This window comes from Leguminivora glycinivorella, chromosome 6, assembly GCF_023078275.1.
Source record: "Leguminivora glycinivorella isolate SPB_JAAS2020 chromosome 6, LegGlyc_1.1, whole genome shotgun sequence".
NCBI lineage: Eukaryota > Metazoa > Arthropoda > Insecta > Lepidoptera > Tortricidae > Leguminivora > Leguminivora glycinivorella.
Window position 1 is genome coordinate 14,969,524 of NC_062976.1, and position 20,805 is coordinate 14,990,328.

General features: G+C 35.4%; 1 protein-coding gene across 1 annotated transcript in view; it reads right to left on the reverse strand.

The window, feature by feature from the left end:
- The window catches only part of LOC125227045 (LIM/homeobox protein Lhx3), a 99,725-nt gene that overhangs the window by 14,631 nt on the left and 64,289 nt on the right, over positions 1-20,805 (reverse strand).

Genomic DNA, 20,805 nt, shown 5'->3' on the forward strand with positions numbered 1-20,805 from the left:
AAATACTAATTTTTTATGATTTTTTTAAACATGGTATAAAAAACACTTTTATCGAAATTTTATTTTAGTGAAGGGCATTACATACATGAAATCGACATCTTTGGATTTACTTTTGACTTTTCTAAAAATTCAAGAGAGATTTAAATTTTAAAGTAATCAAAACAAAAGTTATGACCAAAAAACCAGTTTTTGACCCTAAAATTGTTCAACTTTGATGCCAAATATTACAGAAATAATGTTCTAAGAAGGAATTATGAGATACTATTTTGTTTAAAGACTATGCTGTTAATATGATAGGCTTTAGAAACTACCATAATATCAATGGATTCAAACCGTAGGTCATTGGCGCAGGGAACGCCCTAAAATTCTCAAGGCTTTTTATGTTAGAAAACTGATTTTTATAGACTGTTAGGAAATGATAATAATTTCCAATGCCTATATTATCCCAAAGCTTAATCCTTGAGAAACTTAGGAAGGTCTGGCGGCTCTGGGACACTTGCTCTACATAAGGGCTAGCTATTTAATGGCCTATAGTTGAATACATGAAGCAGCCGAGCCACTAAAAAAAATATTTAGGAACCTTACAGGGTTTTTACATTATCCGATCCGATATCGAATGAAGGACCCATGTCAAGTGTCCAAGGTGCCATGTTGGTCATCTGCCTTTGGCATCCTTACTACATCCGATATCGGATCGGATAATGTGAAAACATTATTCCTAAGTAATTATGTAGATACTAGAGTCACTTTACTACTGGCACGAGTAATTAATTATGTTCTGAAGCAGATCTGATAATATTCGATCTCTTTTATTATACAGGGTGGAGCCTGTAACAGAAGCAAAAAAATAAACTGTAGGCTATACTCCTTAAACTGATCAACATTTGTTCAGGGACTTTTAAAAAAATTTAGTCTTTAATTTTTCATACAAAATAAATATTAGCTTCAATGTACGCCATTATTGCTGTCATTGACGTTGTCTGTCACAGTTTAGACTTAAAAGAATTCGCAGTACATTACCGCTTAGGAAAAACTTTCAAGGGTCATACAAATCTAAATACATGTTACATATTTGTCATTAACGTTGTCTGTCACAGTTTAAACTTAAAATAATTCGCAGTACATTACCGCTTAGGAAAAACTTTCAAGGGTCATACAAATCTAAATACAATACAAGTTACATATTTTAAAAGTTGCTGAACAAATATTGGTAAAAATAAGGAGTATCTATAGCCTACAGTTTAATTTTCTGCTTTTGTTACAGACCCCACCCGGTAGGTACATGATATGAATAGATAAAACCGGCCAAGAGCGTGTCGGGCCACGCTCAGTGTAGGGTTCCGTAGTTTTCCGTATTTTTCTCAAAAACTACTGAACCTATCAAGTTCAAAATAATTTTCCTAGAAAGTCTTTATAAAGTTCTACTTTTGTGATTTTTTTCATATTTTTTAAACATATGGTTCAAAAGTCAGAGGGGGGGGGACACACTTTTTTTTCCTTTAAGAGCGATTATTTCCGTAAATATTAATATTATCAAAAAACGATCTTAGTAAACCCTTATTCATTTTTAAATACCCATCCAACAATATATCACACGTTGGGGTTGGAATGAAAAAAAATATCAGCCCCCACTTTACATGTAGGGGGGCCCTACCCTAATAAAACATTTTTTTCCATTTTTTATTTTTGCACTTTGTTGGCGCGATTGATATACATATTGGTACCAAATTTCAGCTTTCTAGTGCTAACGGTTACTGAGATTATCCAAGGACGGACGGACGGACGGACGGACGGACGGACAGACAGACATGGCGAAACTATAAGGGTTCCTAGAAGACTATGGAACCCTAAAAACGTTAGCCTGCTGGACTAACTGTTCTAAGCTTTACCTAAGCATAATAATGTTTTCATCACATTTGCTGTTTAAAGGTCTCATTGCGTCTACGTGTGTGAAGAATAATGTACTATTTTGTTCCCAAGGGAGTTAGGGATTTAGTTTTAAAAATTAATACAATCCGTACAATACTTCTGGCAGAGGATATTTCAATCAGCCAAGGATTTTTGTTGCACAGCTAAAATTTTACTATTGAGCTATAAAAAAATATTAAACGGTATGAAAAATGCATTTTACTTATGTTTTACAATTCAGTGTGTTTTGCATTTATTTCGTAAATTTCATTCAGATAAGTCGTTATAATTTACAATCTGACAGGAAATTGTGACAACCATCTCGTTTCGCGCTTGACCGCGTTGTCATAGCAACGGGCAGTACAACAGAAACTTCAATTAGAAAATGAAAAAAAAAATGTTGACAACATTTTTTGACGGACATGTAAAATAAGTTCAATTTTATGCTTCTTTAAACATTGCATTTAATTTACCTATATGCAGTAGGTATTTTATTAAGTGTTTGCTTGGGCTCAAAAAGCGTTCGTAATAAAAAACAATGAATTTATATGAAAAATCCTATATAGGTGAAAATAGACTAGGTACTGGTCGCAGCTCCGCCATTAAAGGTTTTGCCACATGATTTTTTCCTCTCAAATGTAATGAAAGTTGCAAAATGTACTATTATATTTTCATACCTACATAGGAAGGAATCTTACAAAATGAGATTTGTTTAGGATATGATATGAATATATCAAATATTGAATAGGATTTGGTCAGGCGTGTTCATTATATAAAATTACTAGCTTTTGCCCGCGGCTTCGCTCGCGTTAGAAAGAGACAAAAAGTAGCCTATGGATGTCACTCTCCATCCCTACAACTATCTCCACTTAAAAAATCACGTCAATTAGTCGCTCCGTTTTGCCGTGAAAGACGGACAAACAAACAGACACACACACTTTCCCATTTATAATATTTGCACGAAACCGTCGGCCACCTTCAAAATATCTTAAATATCGGTTTTCATTGCAAGGAAAATTTCCTAGTTCACTGCTCAGTGGCCATGATCAATTATTATGGTTGATTTTCTACACCAGTTTTCGTGATCTACCGTAGCTATACCTACCTCTATTGTTATCCATCGATAACCCTATTGTTCTTGAGCATTGACGAATTAAATCTTACGTAAATATTTCGTCAACGTGTTGAGTGTTGACTGTAGTGTTGATTAATTGAAGTGTCTGTAAAGTGTTGAAAGAAGAAATTCAAATAAAGGACCAGGGGGCCGATTTTTGAATCTCACGGCGTTCGAATTCAGAAAATTGTCACTGAAAATAGTAGGCAATTCACCGTTTTCAACCGGTATTTTAGTGACAGTGAGACTCAAAAATCGGCCCCCAGAAATTATTTAAGATTTGGCATTTGATTACTTGTTTAAGGATAGTTAATCAAAATATTTATTTTTATAGGTAGGTATATTCCATGTTCCTGCCATATGCTAACGTTACCCCATTGGATATAGTAATACCAAGGATGATTTATATAGAATCGTACTTCAATTTTTTAACGCCACCTATTAAATATTATCATAACTACACAGTTGATGCCTACAATTTTTTTTTTTTTTTTTTCAAAATGTGCATCGACATGTTATGTTAACATGATATTAAAATAAAGAAATTAGTATGTCATTTGTTCTAATAAAAAATAAAAACACGCAAAAATATTTGAGGAAAATATGATTTTGGCCACTTCCAGGATGCGAAACAGCGCCACCTAGTTTTAAGCCTAAAAGACCCATACATTTCAGGGGTACCTACGCTTTTTTGTATGGGCTTTGTCAGTCCAGTATTAAATCGTCGTTGGTAATACCTACATAATCATAAGCTCAGAATGAAGTTCGTCTTATACGAGATGAACTCGTATTATTTTTGTTTAACTTGTGTAAAGTCACTGTCATCTTGCAGAGGATCTATTATTATTTTGAAAGAACATTTTTAGGTTCCGTACCAAAAAGGTACTTACAAAAGGAACCCTTATGGCGACGCTCTGTCCGTCTGTCTGTCTGTCTGTCTGTCACATTTCTAAATATCTCGAGAAATATTTATGCTATCGACTTGAAATTTGGAATAGTTAATATGTTATGAACATTGTTAAACTCTACAAACTGAAAGTATTTTTTTTTATTTAATAATATTAATTATAGAAAATGGCCAATATGCAAGGAGGGCAAACTGTAAATGTCAAGTGGGGTATCGTTAGAAAGAGCTCAAACTGTACATATCAAAACTATCATATCAAAACTATTTTTATATTTTTTTATAGTGGAAAAAAATAACTATGAAGGAAAATTTAAAAAAATACCGCACCCCCCCCCCCCTCATCTCCGAAGTTTACCAACGAAAAATTATGAAATATTAGTTTTATGCCAAATATTACAGGAAAAATAAAGCGGTGTCTGTATCTTGGAAACCTTTTTTTAGTAAAAAAAAAAACTTTTCAGATTTTAACTTTTAATTTAATCACCCTTGCAGATATATATTATCGTACTTCAAATTAATACGAAATCCCCGAAAAACCAACATACCATACAGGTCGCACAAATTAGTTGCTAAATTCACCGAGAGATGGCGCTATACCTATACTTCTAGTCACGTCCTTAAAGTTATATTAAGAAACATGAGATTATTTTAACTGTTGAAAGTTTGTACGGATACGGAACCCTCGGTGCGCGAGTCCGACTCGCACTTGGCCAGTTTTTTTGTATTGTATTTGTTGTCTATGTTAAATTACGTATATCTAGGTAAGGTAACTGAAATCAGACAGCATTTCAGCTGCAAATCTTATGGGCACTGAACACTGACAGTAAGCACGGTCTAGTCGGCATGTAGTTCCCATAACTGCAGTTGGATATCAGCTACTGCATTGTAGGACACTAGCACATAACGTGCATGTTTCTTGCTAAGTACTATACCTAGTTAAGTATCTCATTTTAAATTACAAATTAAATACAATAAAAAAAAACCTAAATTAAAACTAAACCCAAAACCCATTGCCACAAGGTTAGAGTCCTTCTGGTCACTAATGCTTGTCTGTTATTTGGTCGGATGGTCATTGATCTTATGATTACTACAATTACCCAGTCGAAGAATCACCAGAACATTATTTATTGACCCCAAAATCATTGCAATAGAGTTTACTATTTAACTCCTGACAGCAAATGCCCTTTCCGTAGGGTAGGGTCGTGGGTAAAACAATTGCCACAGAAAGCTAACGATGTTTTCCGTTCTGCCACTATTATTTAATCACCTACCCACACACCACTCTGAAGGGTTTATTTACTAGGAGCTAAAAATGCTAAGACACCACACTATGAACCGAATGTAAACAAAACACGCGCACTACGTACACAGGAACACTTCAGGCAGGTGCTCCAACTGGATCGGCGGCACGCGCATGTCCTCTATCTCCTCCTCGGCGGGGTACATCATGGTCCCCAGCATGGCACACCCGTCCCGTCCCGAAGCGACCGGCACACTGAGGGTTCACAACCCCAACCCTCTTATCGCTGCCTCCACGCTATTGGCTGACGCCTTTTCGGCGATAACAGCCACCACGCCCATCGACCAATCCAGCGCGGGCACACCCATCGATCGATTGCAGAATTTTCGCACATCCATACGAGATATTAAACGCCTGCATTGCTCTAGTGCTTCGCAGACAGGTGTCCGTGGCTATGCTCTTAATACTCTTTATAGTATTTTTTACGGTGTCTAAAAGTCTTTAACAGTACCGTTTTCACCAAATATCCTTTCCCTTCCCAAGAGAGGATAATTTTTGATATTTCACAAATTTTTCATTATGAAAAAAACGCATGAAAAATGCATTTTAAACAAATTTAAATAAATGCTTTTCAAGAATAGCTGCTCTATTAGTAAAAAATATACGTGTGAAAATTTTACGTTAATTTTGTATAGATACCTACCTATGTCCAGTGTGATACTTTTTGATTTGTAGAGTTTTGTAGCGAGAGCCGTACGTAACATCCGGTCGTTTGTTTAAGTATAGTATGGTTCTAATGCTGCTTGTTGAGGTAGGTACGACAATTAGGTACCAAATAGCTCCATATAAATACATTTTTCAAATGAAAACGTCACTTTTAACAATAACATGTCCGATTCATATCGTTCCCTATCCATACCTATACCTACATGTACATACCTACCTACCTAATATTGGAACTACCTAACTAAATATATTCAGTAGTGGAAAATTTCGCTGGCTTGGACGAAGTCTTGGTGGCTCAGTTGGCAGAGCGCTGGAGTATCGATCCAGAGGCCGTGAGTTCAAGTCTCACCCAAGGCAGACATTTTCCACTTTTAAATTTATTCTAAGCCTAACGGCATCGATTGCAGACGTTTCTGCTAATCAGAAGTTAAAATTTAAATACATATTAAAGTCCTAGTCTGGTCGAATGTGGAGTCAAAATGCGAACAGGACAGTTCAGACTTTTTACTCGCCAGTATCTTTGTATCTCAGACACTCGTATCGTTAAAAAATAATTAGGTTAATCGAAACTCTACCCACATATTTCCTAACATGAAAAAAGAAATTAAATGTTATAATACGGCATTCGTATGTTTCTCTTTTTTTCCTCTCCAATAACGCTATTTTATGGTAATGCCTAAATAATGAATACTTAATTATAATATTAGGTTAGTGGGTAACTATTCACTATTGATCTACCTAATTATAGGGTAGCAAACTTATTGTATTAAAGCAATTCATAAATGACGACTTTTACGGTCTGTTCCAATTTGAAAAACTAGTCAAAAAATCGCAGTAAAACTCAATCCAAATCTAATTAACAGAAAACAGCCAAGTGCGAATCGGACTCGCCCGCCAAGGTTTGAGTAGAATGTTAGTAATGATTTTTTTTATTTCAAAGTTTTTGAACGATACGAATTTTATAGTTCTAGGCTAACTGGAGTATTGTAATAGCGGATCTACCTATTTTGTTTTGCTTTATAGTAGAGAGTTCATGTTTTTAAATTATGGGACTAGACACCTGAGTGGTATATGGTTGTAAGTTCAATTCGATAGCTCCATGAGTTCCCGAGGTTAAAGTTTATGACAGATCCTATAAGGTTTCTGTACCAAAAATATACAAAAGGAACCCTTATGGTGCCGCTCTGTCCGTCTGTCTGTCTGTCACATTACTAAATATCTCGAGAACTACTTAGCTATCGCTTTGAAATTTAGAATATTTATGAACATCGTGAACCTCTACAAAATGAAAGTATTTTTTTTAAATTTGTTTCCTTTTGATTGTCTCCTTAACCCCTATCCTTATTCTAATAAGTAGGTACCTACTCGAATCTATCAGTATGAAAAACACCTGAAACCAGAAGAAAAATCATGTTTACTATTTTGTCAAATAAATAAACAAAGAAGAAGAAGAAGAAGCTGTTAACTTCTTTTGACAATTTCGTGTGTGTAAATACATATAAATAGGTAATATAGGTAGTAATATAAAAATAAAAATAAAATAAAATTTATTCAATAACTAAATATAACATTTCCATATCCATGCTGGCTTCTCTTTGTAAGTATTCAAGATACTTGTATTAAGAGATAACCGCTCTTCCGCAAAAATTAACAATATCAGTAGGTACTTGTGTGTGCGTGTGTGTGTGTGCGTGTGCGTGTGCGTGTGCGTGTGCGTGTGCGTGTGTGTGTGTGTGTGTGTGCGTGGGTGTATTTATGTCAATGTGCGTGTCCGAGTGTCTTTGAGTTTTCGCTTAATTTCCATAATCTTACTACCTAATTGCTTTTATTTCTCTATCCTATTTTATTCTAGTAAGTCTTCAATCTCTTTATAGCTTTTTGTTTTCAACCATTTTATTACTACTTTTACATTCATATAATCTAGTTGGATAAATGTCTAAGAATTCATTAAGTACATTGTACAACTTGCAGACCGTGATGCGTGTTGTCTTTTCGCAAATGCAGTTTTCGTGGAGGTTATAGCAATTACTCGGGTTTTTTTACGTCGACTATTTGAACTGTCTGGTGAGAATTTTACAGTTTTATGTTTTTTACAACTACATGCAATACATATAAATTTCTAACAAACAATATAATATACCAATATACAATATTTGTTTTAGAGGCCGTGGTTATACTATATATTACTATTATTTAGGATATTTCACAAATATAAAATATACCTAAGATTTATTTTATGAACACAATAAGCAAATTGCATTCAACGTGTGCTGTTCTTTAAAAGTAGGTACGTTCTTTGTCGACAAAAATCAAGAGAAAATGTTGATACAGAATAGTTTTCATTTGGCTTTTTTCTTTCATTTGCCATGCTCACCAGGTACAAACTTTATAAAATGAGTTTTATAAAACAGACACATTTATAATCAGCTAATACGTATAAATGCCACAGTTTCGTTTTCTTTTAACCCCTTATTTGCCAAGAGTGGCCCTGAAGCTGTAGTAGTTTCATGTGCTCTGCCTACCCCTTTATGGGATACAGGCGTGATTGTATGTATGTATGTATGTAATACGTATAAATATAATTACATATATTCAGAACACTATTATAATGTCAGCATTTAACAATGCTATATGCCGCACCCACGTTTAAGTATACGGAACAACAGTAGAATAAGTAGGTAGGTACTCAAAAGTTTATAGGCAGTGTAACAGTGTCAGCGGCTGTAAAAACACGAACAGAAAAAAAATTAGTCGTTGCAAACTAAAGTAAAAGTGGAGAGATATTTTTCACAAGGACTTGAGTCCTCATTTCCAAATTTTAATTTTATTACATTAGAAATATTGCCATTATTAGTATTAACTACGAGTACATTGTGAGATGTGTGTGTAAATAGTGACAAATATTTTGCTAAATGGTTAATATAAATACTATGTGAATAAATGAAATATAAATTATGAAAATGTGATTACGCACCACATTGAAAACATTTGTAGTAGTAAAATACATAAAATATGTAATTAAACAAAAAGTAGGTACTTGAGAATGGCAAACTATTTAAATTAGAAAAAATCTAATTTGTTAGACAGATCTTTACAATAAAATAATTTTAAAAAATCATGAAATCAAGAGTAATTTGAGAATGTCTTTTTGGAAATTAACAATACTAATTCGACAACATAAATATTAAAAAAATCTTAATAACGTGTGTGAGTTACGTAACATGATAAGTCAAACTTCCAAATGTAGCTTTCACTTTTATAATCACGACAACCAAGCTCAAAGTTTAAAAAAAAGTCAAAAAACCAACTAACAAGGTCCAGCGTCGAGCTCCATAAAACCGCAGGCACTATAAATCTGTTAGGCTGGTCTAGGCCCGGGTCAACCGTGACGTAGTGTTGCAAGAACAATAAATTATACAAGTGAGCGCAAGGGCATCCGTGCGTTCGCGACTTTATGCGCCTATAAATCAAGCCACTGTAGGTAGTGTTCGCTAGCGTCACTGCTTCCGCCCTCCGCCGTAGCGCTACAAACAGACCAAACTTCTGATTACTTGTGTACGATGCGAAACATTGCATGATAATTTATATCGCTCGCTTTCGCTCGTTATCTGTATTATCTAGTCCAGTTTTTGCAAGTGTCATTGATGAATTGATGACTTATACAATACGTAGGGAGCTATTGATGAAACATATCGATTTTAATATTGAGATATCGAATCACATATATGTTACACGACTTTAACTTGCAAAGTTTCAGTACTTCATATTTGTAAGATACTCTGTTCGCATGCTGAATGAAGCAAGTTAGCCATTTCTTAATTGATTAATTAATTAATTATCAATTGAAGTAGATTTAGATTTCTTTATTGCATGATAAAAATTACACTTATAAGGCTGTTAAGGCTTAAAATTTTATTGAAAATAATAAAATGAATAGTTTTTCCCAATAAGGATCGTCATTTACAAAGAGAAATACACAAAGCACAATAAAATTAACAAATGAAATAAAATCCGAAGTCAGTGTAATCAAATGCATGCTATCACAAATTCAATTCCATGCACTCATTTACAGAGTACAGAGGGTTATCTAACAAAAGGTTTCTCAATTAGCGCTTAAATGCTTCGTCACATGGCTCATTCCTAAGATCGGCAGGTAAGTGTTCGTAGTAAGTATATAGGGCCAATGACACGCGGGTTCTTTCTTGAGTAATAAGCGTGTTTTGTAACGGTAACCTCAATGACTTAATAATCGCTGTTATTTTGTAATTTAAATGTACGAAAGGAATAAAACTCGAGATTTGTACAATTGTGATTTGATTAATCAATTTTCTAAACATATAGGTAAGTAAAGCAGTTTACCTTCTTCATAGATAGACACAGGACAGGCCTAATTTATTATTTATCACCAAACTCTGTTAAGCATTAATTGCCTGATGTTGTAGATTTTTTAGACGCAAATTGCTGCTTTGGTTACTCAACAGTTAGATACTTAGATAGCTTTTATTGTATCTAGTCACTTCATAGAATTATTATCTAATGCTAAGTTACCAAATATAAAATTATATGCAGTTACACGTCCAAAACAAAAATTTAAAAATATCACTATTCAAACATGAGAATCGCAACGTAGTCACACAATATTTTCATAAATTGCAGGGAGTGGTCGCGTGCACGCTCCCTAGGGCATCGGCGCGTGCGCGCTAATTGAGGGTTTGCCGACATCCACGAGACAGTGTAACTGTACCCTTATAAACATCCACTGAAAGTCTAAAACTATATGATGTGCTGAATTAGGCAGAGTAGCAGGAGGATACCGCTGCACTGTCGGAGCTTCGTGTAAATGCGGTGATCGGATGCGACAGCAGTGCTTTTGGTCGGAAACAATTGGGAAGCACTACCAGTTAAGCCGCGTTGATACGGGAGAGCTTAATCTCGGGAGCGTAAAATATACAGTACGTTATACACGGTGCTCATGAGCATTGCGAGAGATTTTAAGAGCATATTCCTGATCCCATTTTAAGACTAAAATGTCATTATACTCATTATACATTTTCTAGATTTCGCCTAGTTTCAGAGTTATTATTACCAATTGAAAAAAAAATCTTATTGTTACTCAGAACAGAAGGCTTTTTTAACGACGTTTATGCCATTATGGAGAATAGTCTCACTATCCTCATTGATAGATGTTTAGTTTAGTTTAGTTTATTTGATGTCCACAAGTAAGAAGTAAAACCTTTCAAAATCCGGGAATCCGTTTTCACGCCGAGGCATGTATAGTGCTTTTCTCAAACATACAATGAAATAAAAAAAAAATGCTCTAAAGGACAATATTTTATAAAAAAAAGTTACTTTGCAGGCCTAGGCCTGAAAAATAATATGAAATCCCTTTACAGTCCTCTCGAGTTGTTGCGCCCAAAAAGCGATACTTCCCAGCCTATTTTAAGACGCTACGATACCCCTCATTTCTCCATACAAACGCTCTCGCCTGTTTCCTCTCTGGTTTTTGAAGCTAGATCAATGGTTTTTTCAACACAGACTTTTATTATCAATATCTGTGTCGGACCGTTTTGCTTTTTTTGATATTTTTGTTTTAAAAGGAATTAGAGCCTCTCAAAGTTGGCCAAAACGGCTTAATTGAATTTGCCAGAAAGAAAGGCGTGGTATTCAAAACTGAGATCAATTATCCAAAAAAACGAAACGGTTCGACACAGATAATTTCCTTGTCATTCTGATTTCCAAATTTCGTAACGATTGGTTAAGTTTTGGAGGAGGAAACAGTCGAGAGCGGAACCTCGATTTTTGCAGTTTTTACGCGGGATTTCGCGCCTGAGCTGCAGTTGTCCCTATCGCACCAAATTTAGGGGCGGGGCTAAGTTTTTATATACGTACACTGAAATAAAGTGATGGGAAATACTCGACATCTAATGTCGATAATCTAGTGATGTGAAAAGTTATCGATATACTACGTCGAAATATCGACATACCGTGTTTGACGAACTTTTTAGTTAGAAATAGGTACTATCTATTATATGTTCATATTTAAAATTGGTGGTCCAAAAAAGACCAGTCTGCTCCGAGACCACGGGGACAATGCCGTCCTTGAAACGTCGGAGGTTAGTGTTTAAAACATAGTAAATACGCGATTAAGTCCCGTTTGCAATTTTAAATATGTGTAAAAATCGTGAAAGTTTGAATCTGTATTATATATTCTGTGGAAATACTAAGTCCATATGTTTATAAGTATAGGTACGTAACAATTGCATACAGGTATAGGTTTATTTTATACATGCATAACTTTTCTCGTCATTGGTTTACTAGTAACAATTATAAAGTTATGCTGTATTTTACGATAGATTCCACGAATATTAGGCAACTATTTGGTATTCGGTCTTTTCAGCCATTTTGCCGAAAATTTGGTATTCGGTCATCATTGTTTATTTATTACTATTCTGCCGAACACCAATTAGGTAAGTAGTTATATTAGTCATATTATATGTACTTATTTACACACAATAAAAACAGACATAATATTAATAATTTAAGTCATGTTTTAATATATTTAAAAAAACGATAGGCCTTATTTAGTAATACATAGTTTGTTCAGGTTGGTACCAGTACCTGCCCTTAATAAGGCCCAGTGCTTATATTTCTTCTAAGTTTTATCAATCATGCCGTTTTGTATATTTTCTTCGCAGACATAGAATCAAAAAATGCCCTAAATAGTTACTTCTCTAAATAAGGCCCATCGCTCGCTTCTTAAGTTTTATAACTTTGTGTAAACATTGTGTTCATGAATTCAATCATCAATTTTTGTGATAAGTATTTATACTACGGTCTGTCGTCTAAAACACATTTATTCAGGACTATGCATTTAGGATATGGTACTCTAAATTAGAGGGGTTCAAGTCTTAACAAACAGTGCGTCAAGGTCAATATGGTCAAGATAGGCAGACTTTATTTCATATTAAGTATAAAGGGACAAAATTAGGTACTTAATTAAAGTAGTGTGGGGTAGCCTGCTGTCCTACGGGGCAATAAATATTATAATGTATTGTGTATCATAAGTACTGGGCGTTTGCGGGGTCGCCGTCCACTCTGAGGCCACCACTCAAATACTGGCGCTGTTGATAGCTCAATTTTGAAGATTATATCCGATCCATCTCTATTTCCGCAGCGCTACTTCTTGGGTATCGAAGGTTGTGAACATGTGGACACATGGGCGGTATGGGCCATATTTCATACCTGCATCAAATAAGACCCATAGTTTTTTTGTTTAATAATACTTACTTTTTACTTTTTTACTTACTGCACGAAATTTTTGAACCATACACTTATCAAGTTATAAAATGTACATAACATTTCGAAACTTAATAGCCGGGCCTTGTTTGCATTGACATTACATATGGCCTTAGTAGGTAGATGAAATGAGTATTACCAACGTTTTAATTCTGCGGTAACAAAAATGCTTTGCCGAAAAGTATAAATAAGATCTAAATAATAAAAGTATATAAAGTATCTATACGTTTAAATAGCCTAGGTTTAAATTTAGCTGGCAAATTAGTTAAGCATTTTTAACCACGAAAAAATGCACATTTTATTACATTATGGTAAGTAATTAAATAATTAAATAAATATTGGGGACACCTTACACAGATCAACTTAGCCCCAAACTAAGCAAAGCTTGTACTATGGGTGCTAGGCGACGATATAGCTCAGGACACCATCGCGAGCGCAGACTTCTGGCCGAAAGGTGTGGTTTTTCGGTGATTCCGGGGCAACTTGCCGAATCCTACACCGGGGCAAACGACGCAACGGAGCCACGCTGTTACGTCATCGCCCAAATAAATTGTTTAGTTTTAAACTTTATTGTTTGTTTTTTTTTTCATGTTCTTACTTACTGTTTTTTTTTTCTTTTTTGTTATCTAAGTTTCGTGACGCATTGGTTTTACTGTAATGTCATGTAAACATGTTTTTACTAATAAATAAATAAATAATACATACTTAAATAGATAACATACATACATACAATCACGCCTGTATCCCATAAAGGGGTAGGCAGAACACATGAAACTACTAAAGCTTCAGTGCCACTCTTGGCAAATAAGGGGTTGAAAGAAAACGAAACTGTGACATTGCAGTGACAGGTTGCCAGCCTCTCGCCTACGCCACAATTTAACCCATATCCCATAGATAAATACAAAACCATACTTAAATAGATAAATACATACTTATATACATAGAAAACATCCATGACTCAGGAACAAATATCTGTACTCATCACACAAATAAATACCCTTACCGGGATTCGACGAACGACGAACGACGACGGGAACCGAACCAACATTAAAATTAGGTAGTTAATTAAAGTACTTTGAAGTAACCTGCTGTCCTACGGGATAAATATTATAATATATATAGGTATCCATATATTTTTATTCTTTTCCTTCCGGCGACCGTCCTTTGTCACCCATGTTTCACAACTAAAGAGTAAGACGAAATTGACGAGTGAAGATGCTCTGACTGAAACAATTACTTTTCATATTATTAATGTTTACCATTACACACAGAGCACAATCTCATCGGTAAATATTGTCAATTTTACTTTATTTCGACGTGCGTTTATCATAGCGCTCTTGAACACAGTTGTCATATATACCATAGATCAAGCAAACGTATCTACTTCTGTCAAATGAACTCAGTGAAATCCACTGAGTTGTCCGTCTTTACTCGCAGCTTGCAGCTTTCGGGCGTCAATTTTTGTAAGTTGAAGTCAACCAAAACATAAAAAATGCCTCGTTACGTGATATTCAATTGCAACAACACAAAAATTATGAACAATCAAGAGCCTGAGACATATTTAAAATTACAGGCAAGAATCAACTTCAGTACAAAATTTGACACGCTCGGCCCCTATACAAATATATGAATTTGTTTCTTCTATCTAAATTAAGTTCTGTGCTCTTGAATAATACGATTTTGTAAAGAAAATATCTCCTAGATACATACTATCAATTGTGTCGCTTAGTTTCAAACTTGGGTACTTAAATCCATTCTGCTTTAAGATTGAATATATAAAAAATATATATTAACCTTGTAGCAGAATGGATTTATCCAGGTTTGAAGTTAAGCGACACAATTACGCTTAATTCGGTATGTAAGAAATACCTGATTTTTTGTTAAGTTACTGATGGGCCTTATTTCATACATGCAGCAATTTGGGAAAAGTGCACCTACTTAATGCACAATTGCACATGGACCCAATTTTTTGACCCATTTACACTTATCTAATTATAAAATGTACATAACATTTCGAGACTTTTAACCGGGCCTTATTTGTATGTAGATTACAGATGCCCTTAGTTGGTAGATGAAATGAGTGTTATATACGTTTTAATTCTATGGTAACAGAAATGCTGATATGTAAGTATAAATAAGTTTTAAATAATAAAAATATCAAAAGTATCTACGTTTAAGTACCGATACCTAGGTTTAAATTTAGCTGGCAAATTAGTTAAGCATTTTTATGGTTGGTCTTGTTCTGTGCTAAGCATTGTATTTCTAATGCTAGGTAGGTAATATGTATACACAACCCTAGAAAATTAGAAATATAAGATGCATATGTAGCTTTCCATAAAGGTCCTTATGCTTCATATGCAATAAGATTTTGTTTGGCAGATTTTTTGTTAGAATTCTGCTAAAAAGTTTTAATTACCTTGGAACATAATCCGGTGTCTGGTAAGTATAATAGGTACCAAATTGTTACCTAGTTAAATTTTCCTACGCTGTCACTTCTGTCAAACATGTGCAAAAAAAAGAATAAGATTCACATACATTTTTGGTAGGTAGATACTGTCAACCAATTATGTAGAATCCTAGGCCACTCTAGAACCCTGTCGTATTGACACCGTCCTTTATTTGCTACAGAAGTCAGTTTTACTTTTACTGTGAAAGGGTCTAGATTGGCCTATGACCTAGGATTCAGATTAATTGGTTGATTGTACGTACCTACTCCTATACTTAATATGGCTTCTCTTTGAAATCGAAAAGGTTTTAGCTTTTTACATACCGAATAACTTTATTTCGCTAACAATGTGACTATCTTAAAAGAAATCATCTTTTAAGATAATCACATTATGTATAAGATAAGGAATTGTTTCTACCATTCCTTAAAACATTACAAATTTGCATTTTAGTCAAATCAGTACACTTAATATCTTCACGGAGTCCAAAACATTATGCATCAGTAGGCCGCGGGAGTATGTCGCCGCGAGATAGATGACACGTCTTTGTCTAATTGTATTAATGACATAAGGACAGGTAGTCTATCTCGCGGCGACATACTCCCGCGGCCATCATGTGCTAGGCCTGCAGAAGTCCGAAACTAGACAAAAATAGAGAGCGCTTGAGCGCGAGTAAGTACTTGCGCCGACGGCGGACGTGGGTGTGTGCGTGCGCCACGCGCACGCACGCAGGGCCTCTCTGTGGGTGCCGCCCCCGTCAGCGCGACGGCGATAAAGACCTAAAAATCTCAAATTTGAATTCGTGCTTCGGTATCGTATTGTAACTAAAACTCCGCTCACCTTACTTATTTACTTACTTACTTGACTAACCATTAGTATAACTAACCCCCCTTTAAATATACCCCGTAAATTTGGCCTTGTGATCGTCTAGCGTGAATAAGTAGAACCCTTCGACGTGAACCGCGATAACCTAGATCCTTTAATGAGTATCAGCTGTATTTTTGACTAATTTTTAAAATTTTATTTATTTATATTTTAAAGAAGAATAAAGGTTATTGTAGCATAATAATATAGTGTTATAGAAGAGTATTTTATCAGATTTAGGCCTAGAAAGTTATATGTGAGAAAATTAATGACGTAATGAAGAAATTTTAAAATAAAAGTTAGTGAGTGAAACATACATGAAATAAATATTAAAAATTATTTTGGAAAACAACCGCTACGCTCTATTAGTGATCCTGGCTTGGGTACGAACTTGCGTTGCGGAATAGGATCCTTAATCTCAATCAAACTGCTTTATTGAGAGTCCTATGCCAAGCCAGAAGGGCTATCTATCTACTAACTAACCCCCCTTTTATTTTGTTTCTTTTCCCTAGCTAAACCCCCCTTTTCCCCAATACTGCTAATAGACCATAACTTCTCGATCCTTCTAATGTATCATCAAGGCTCCGAGTAGTTGCTACCACTGAGAACGAAGTAAATAAGTCTAGTAACTCCTTGAAGCTTTTGACTTGTCATCAGTGGACGGCGCTCGCATGCCACTGGGCCCTATAACAAACCTATGCTTTTTATTCCAAAGAATAGTTTGTTTCCCTAACCAACTTGATAGAATTTACCTTGAAAAACTAGTTAGCAACACTCACTGGCTCGATGCTACATGAAGAATCAGAAATTGCTACCACAATTATTAATTTCACTCAAATAAATTAAGTAATAAGAGTTTTTATAAATTACCAGTTTTACCACATATTTTAAGATAGTAAACACCACATTTAAAGTCCATTTAAACCATATAAGTAGTAGTAGTTAAATTATTTCTCCACAATACACGTTGACCAATTATAATTTAAGACCAATCATAACAGAACTCTACTTTCATAGAAATAGTGTGTGACTCTACCCTAATCCTATTGTTTTCCCTACTCTAACATATCTGAAACACAGACCCTCACTTACCATAGATCTTGTGTTCAGAATATGTACAAGTGTATCCCTACTAGAACTGTACCGTTCAGCCAGCGAAGCTGAGATAGGCAACCTATAGGCTTGTGTTCTTATCCCCCCCTCTGCTTTTGCCCGCGGGCTAGGGTAGCAGAGAGTAGATCGCCCTATCCGTGTATATATCCAGTATTCTAGGACACACCAGTACCAGCCACATGAGAGACCCAGCTGCGATCAACTTTACTTAGATGTGGATCGATCACAACCGAAATCCCCAGCGACCAACGCCAGCATGGACTAGAGCACCGAGTAAATAAATATATATATATATAGGACCCCAGCCTCAAATACTGCCGACTTCAGTGAGCAAGGATTACTCCTAATGTCTTTCGTCAATCGTGAAAGTCCTCACTTCCATCTAACAGTTGGACTCTTTGAGACCGGTGAGAAAATACGCTTTTGTAAGTAAATAAAGCGCCCAAGCCCTCCACTTGGAACAAAAAGACTCCTAAACGCCTTATGTTTAACAGCCGCAAGGTATAAAGCGCTTAGCCGGACAACAGTCTGTCACAAACAATGATCTGGCTTATAACTTTCACAAAATAACCCCATAGAAAATTACTAAATTCAATTTTACTGACCAACTAAACAAACGAGTGAAGTTTCCTTTACGTGCTATAATCTAAGCTTAGTTTTGCAAGAATTACTCCCTACAAAACCAAACACAGACTTATCTCCAAGCACCAGCCATACATCGACCCAGTCTTTGTATTGCTTGACGGCACTCATGAAACAAAGCACAGAAAACTTCACTATACACAACAATTTAAATGTAACACTACACTATAAATAGAACACTAAATTAACCCCACAACTGACAGTAAAGCAATTCCACCACAGGTCTAAGTTCAACTGTACGACGATATTGTCCCCGCACAATCAAACAGAGACACAATTTCAAAGTTTACAATCACTTAGAATAATTTCCAAGTAAAAACAAACAGAGAAATAATAGCAGAACAACTTCACTCACCAGTATAACACACGAAAGCCAGAGACACTGTTAGTCTTGTAGATATTTTAAGAATGACGCGCGTCGGCTCGCTCCGACCCTTTTATAGCCTTTAATCCAGACATAATACGGACTGCAGACGTTTTGCAGACAAACCGCAGACTGCAGACATAATGCAGACGTTTTACAGACATAGCGCGGACTGCAGACGTTTTGCAGACACAATGCAGATGTTTTACAGACATAATGCGGACTGCAGACGTACCGCAGACACAATATCGACAGAAAGCCATTAACTTGCGCACATAAGAAAAAGATCATAACTGTTTTGTTTACTAAGCCGTATGCCTTAGGCATTATTGTCCAAGACAGCTCAGCACGTACGTTTTTGCTTCTCAATAGTAACATCTGCATGACTGCACGTGTTCCAAAGTGATATAGGAATAATTTTATTGATACCTAGTTAAGCGACGAAGAGTTATGTATTGCGGTTAGTATAGGTATGCAGATATTTTTTTGTTAAAGGGTTTTAATTAGACTTTGTAGATCAAATACGCAGTAAAATATCATTTTTGTTTCTAAATGCTACATTAAACACATCCAGAAAGTATACTACTAATCATTATCAACTTTTATGACCTGTGATTGAAATCAAGACATAATATCGGAACGTTACGCAGCTGACAACTGTCAGTGTCAGTATTCCGTCCATGTGAACGTAGTTTGTTGATAAATACGTTTTTCCAACCTGTTTTGCATCAAATAACAGTGAATTTTATGAGTGAAGACGTGACTATACATGTGATTAAACATCACAGATATTATTTGTTAAAATATCCAATGAAATCCCAAAGAAAATATGCACCAAATAGTTGGTCAAGGAAAAGTTGATTCGCCGTAAGTTTTATATGTAATAACGAGTCATTTTCCTCGTCTTAGACGCTTGTTCTGTTACAACTCGCCCCCGATTGGATTTCTTTTATAAAATACAAAGTGGTTTGTAAAAAAATCCAATCTCACTTAGCAAAAGAAGCAATAAAATTGAATAAAAGAATAAAAGAAAAATATCTCTAGATCAGTCGGAAATATCCCCCCATTTCTAATCGTGTAGTGTGTATTCCAATACTATGCAACTGCTAGCGACTCAGTTTTGAAATCAGCTCATTAGAATCTCGACAATGAACCATGATAACCCCTTTCTCAGAGTCCACGCATCGCCAGGGATACCAGGTTGTGAATCTGATAGGTCCTACTAACCCGTTCTTGCTAGCTCGTTCCCCGGTCGCGGCGAATATTCATTCCATCCACACTGTTGGACCGGAATAATTATCGTAATAATTTCAACGAGTTCACAATAACTTCCCACGCAATTACGAAGAAACCTTTAGAGCTCTCATTGTAAGTCCAGAGCCTTCAATCTCCATTGTCGGAACTCAAACCAATTTCTCTACCTAATCACTCCAGCCACATGTTTTGGCGCATGTCTCATACTTGAATAAAATATACTGACTTAAGATCTGTTTGGATGTGTTTTTTTTTTTATAAAACAAACCTTAAATGACATAAGCATGTACCTCAACTCGGTACCATATCATGATCAAATGAAGAAATGATTTGATGATACTAAACTTCACATATTTGAACACATAACAAGGAAACAAATATTGAAAAGAGCCTCGTTCTCACTAGACGATATCGGCCCTTTTATATGTCGATTGTCAAATACATCCCATTCAAGATGAGGTGTGTGGATTCAGTGTGGGTCTTATTACCTTGTGTAGTTAGTAGTCACAAAAAACTACCCTTGAAATGGGTCGAATCCATTGGATTTTAACCTAACCAATAAGAATTTTATGACTAATGTGTTCCCAAAATTCCCCCCTTGTTTGTTCCCGCAAATTCCGACCAAACTAGTTTTGACCACTTTCCAGCGCTGTCTGTCTATATCAATCCAATCATTCTATAAAAAAAACATTCAAGACACACATCATTCAGTCATTCATCCCATTCAAAACATTCTTACATCTATAAACATTCATCATCTCTAAATTATTCACACACACACACACAATGTAACCATTCTTACTTCCTCATTCGCTCTTTCACTCGATCTCAACAGAAAGCCAACGCTTTTAAAAGTAATCAAAATAACGAATAAAAATGGAAATAAAATTACACAACAACTTCAAAAGTTTACGTATCCCATTTTACTCCACT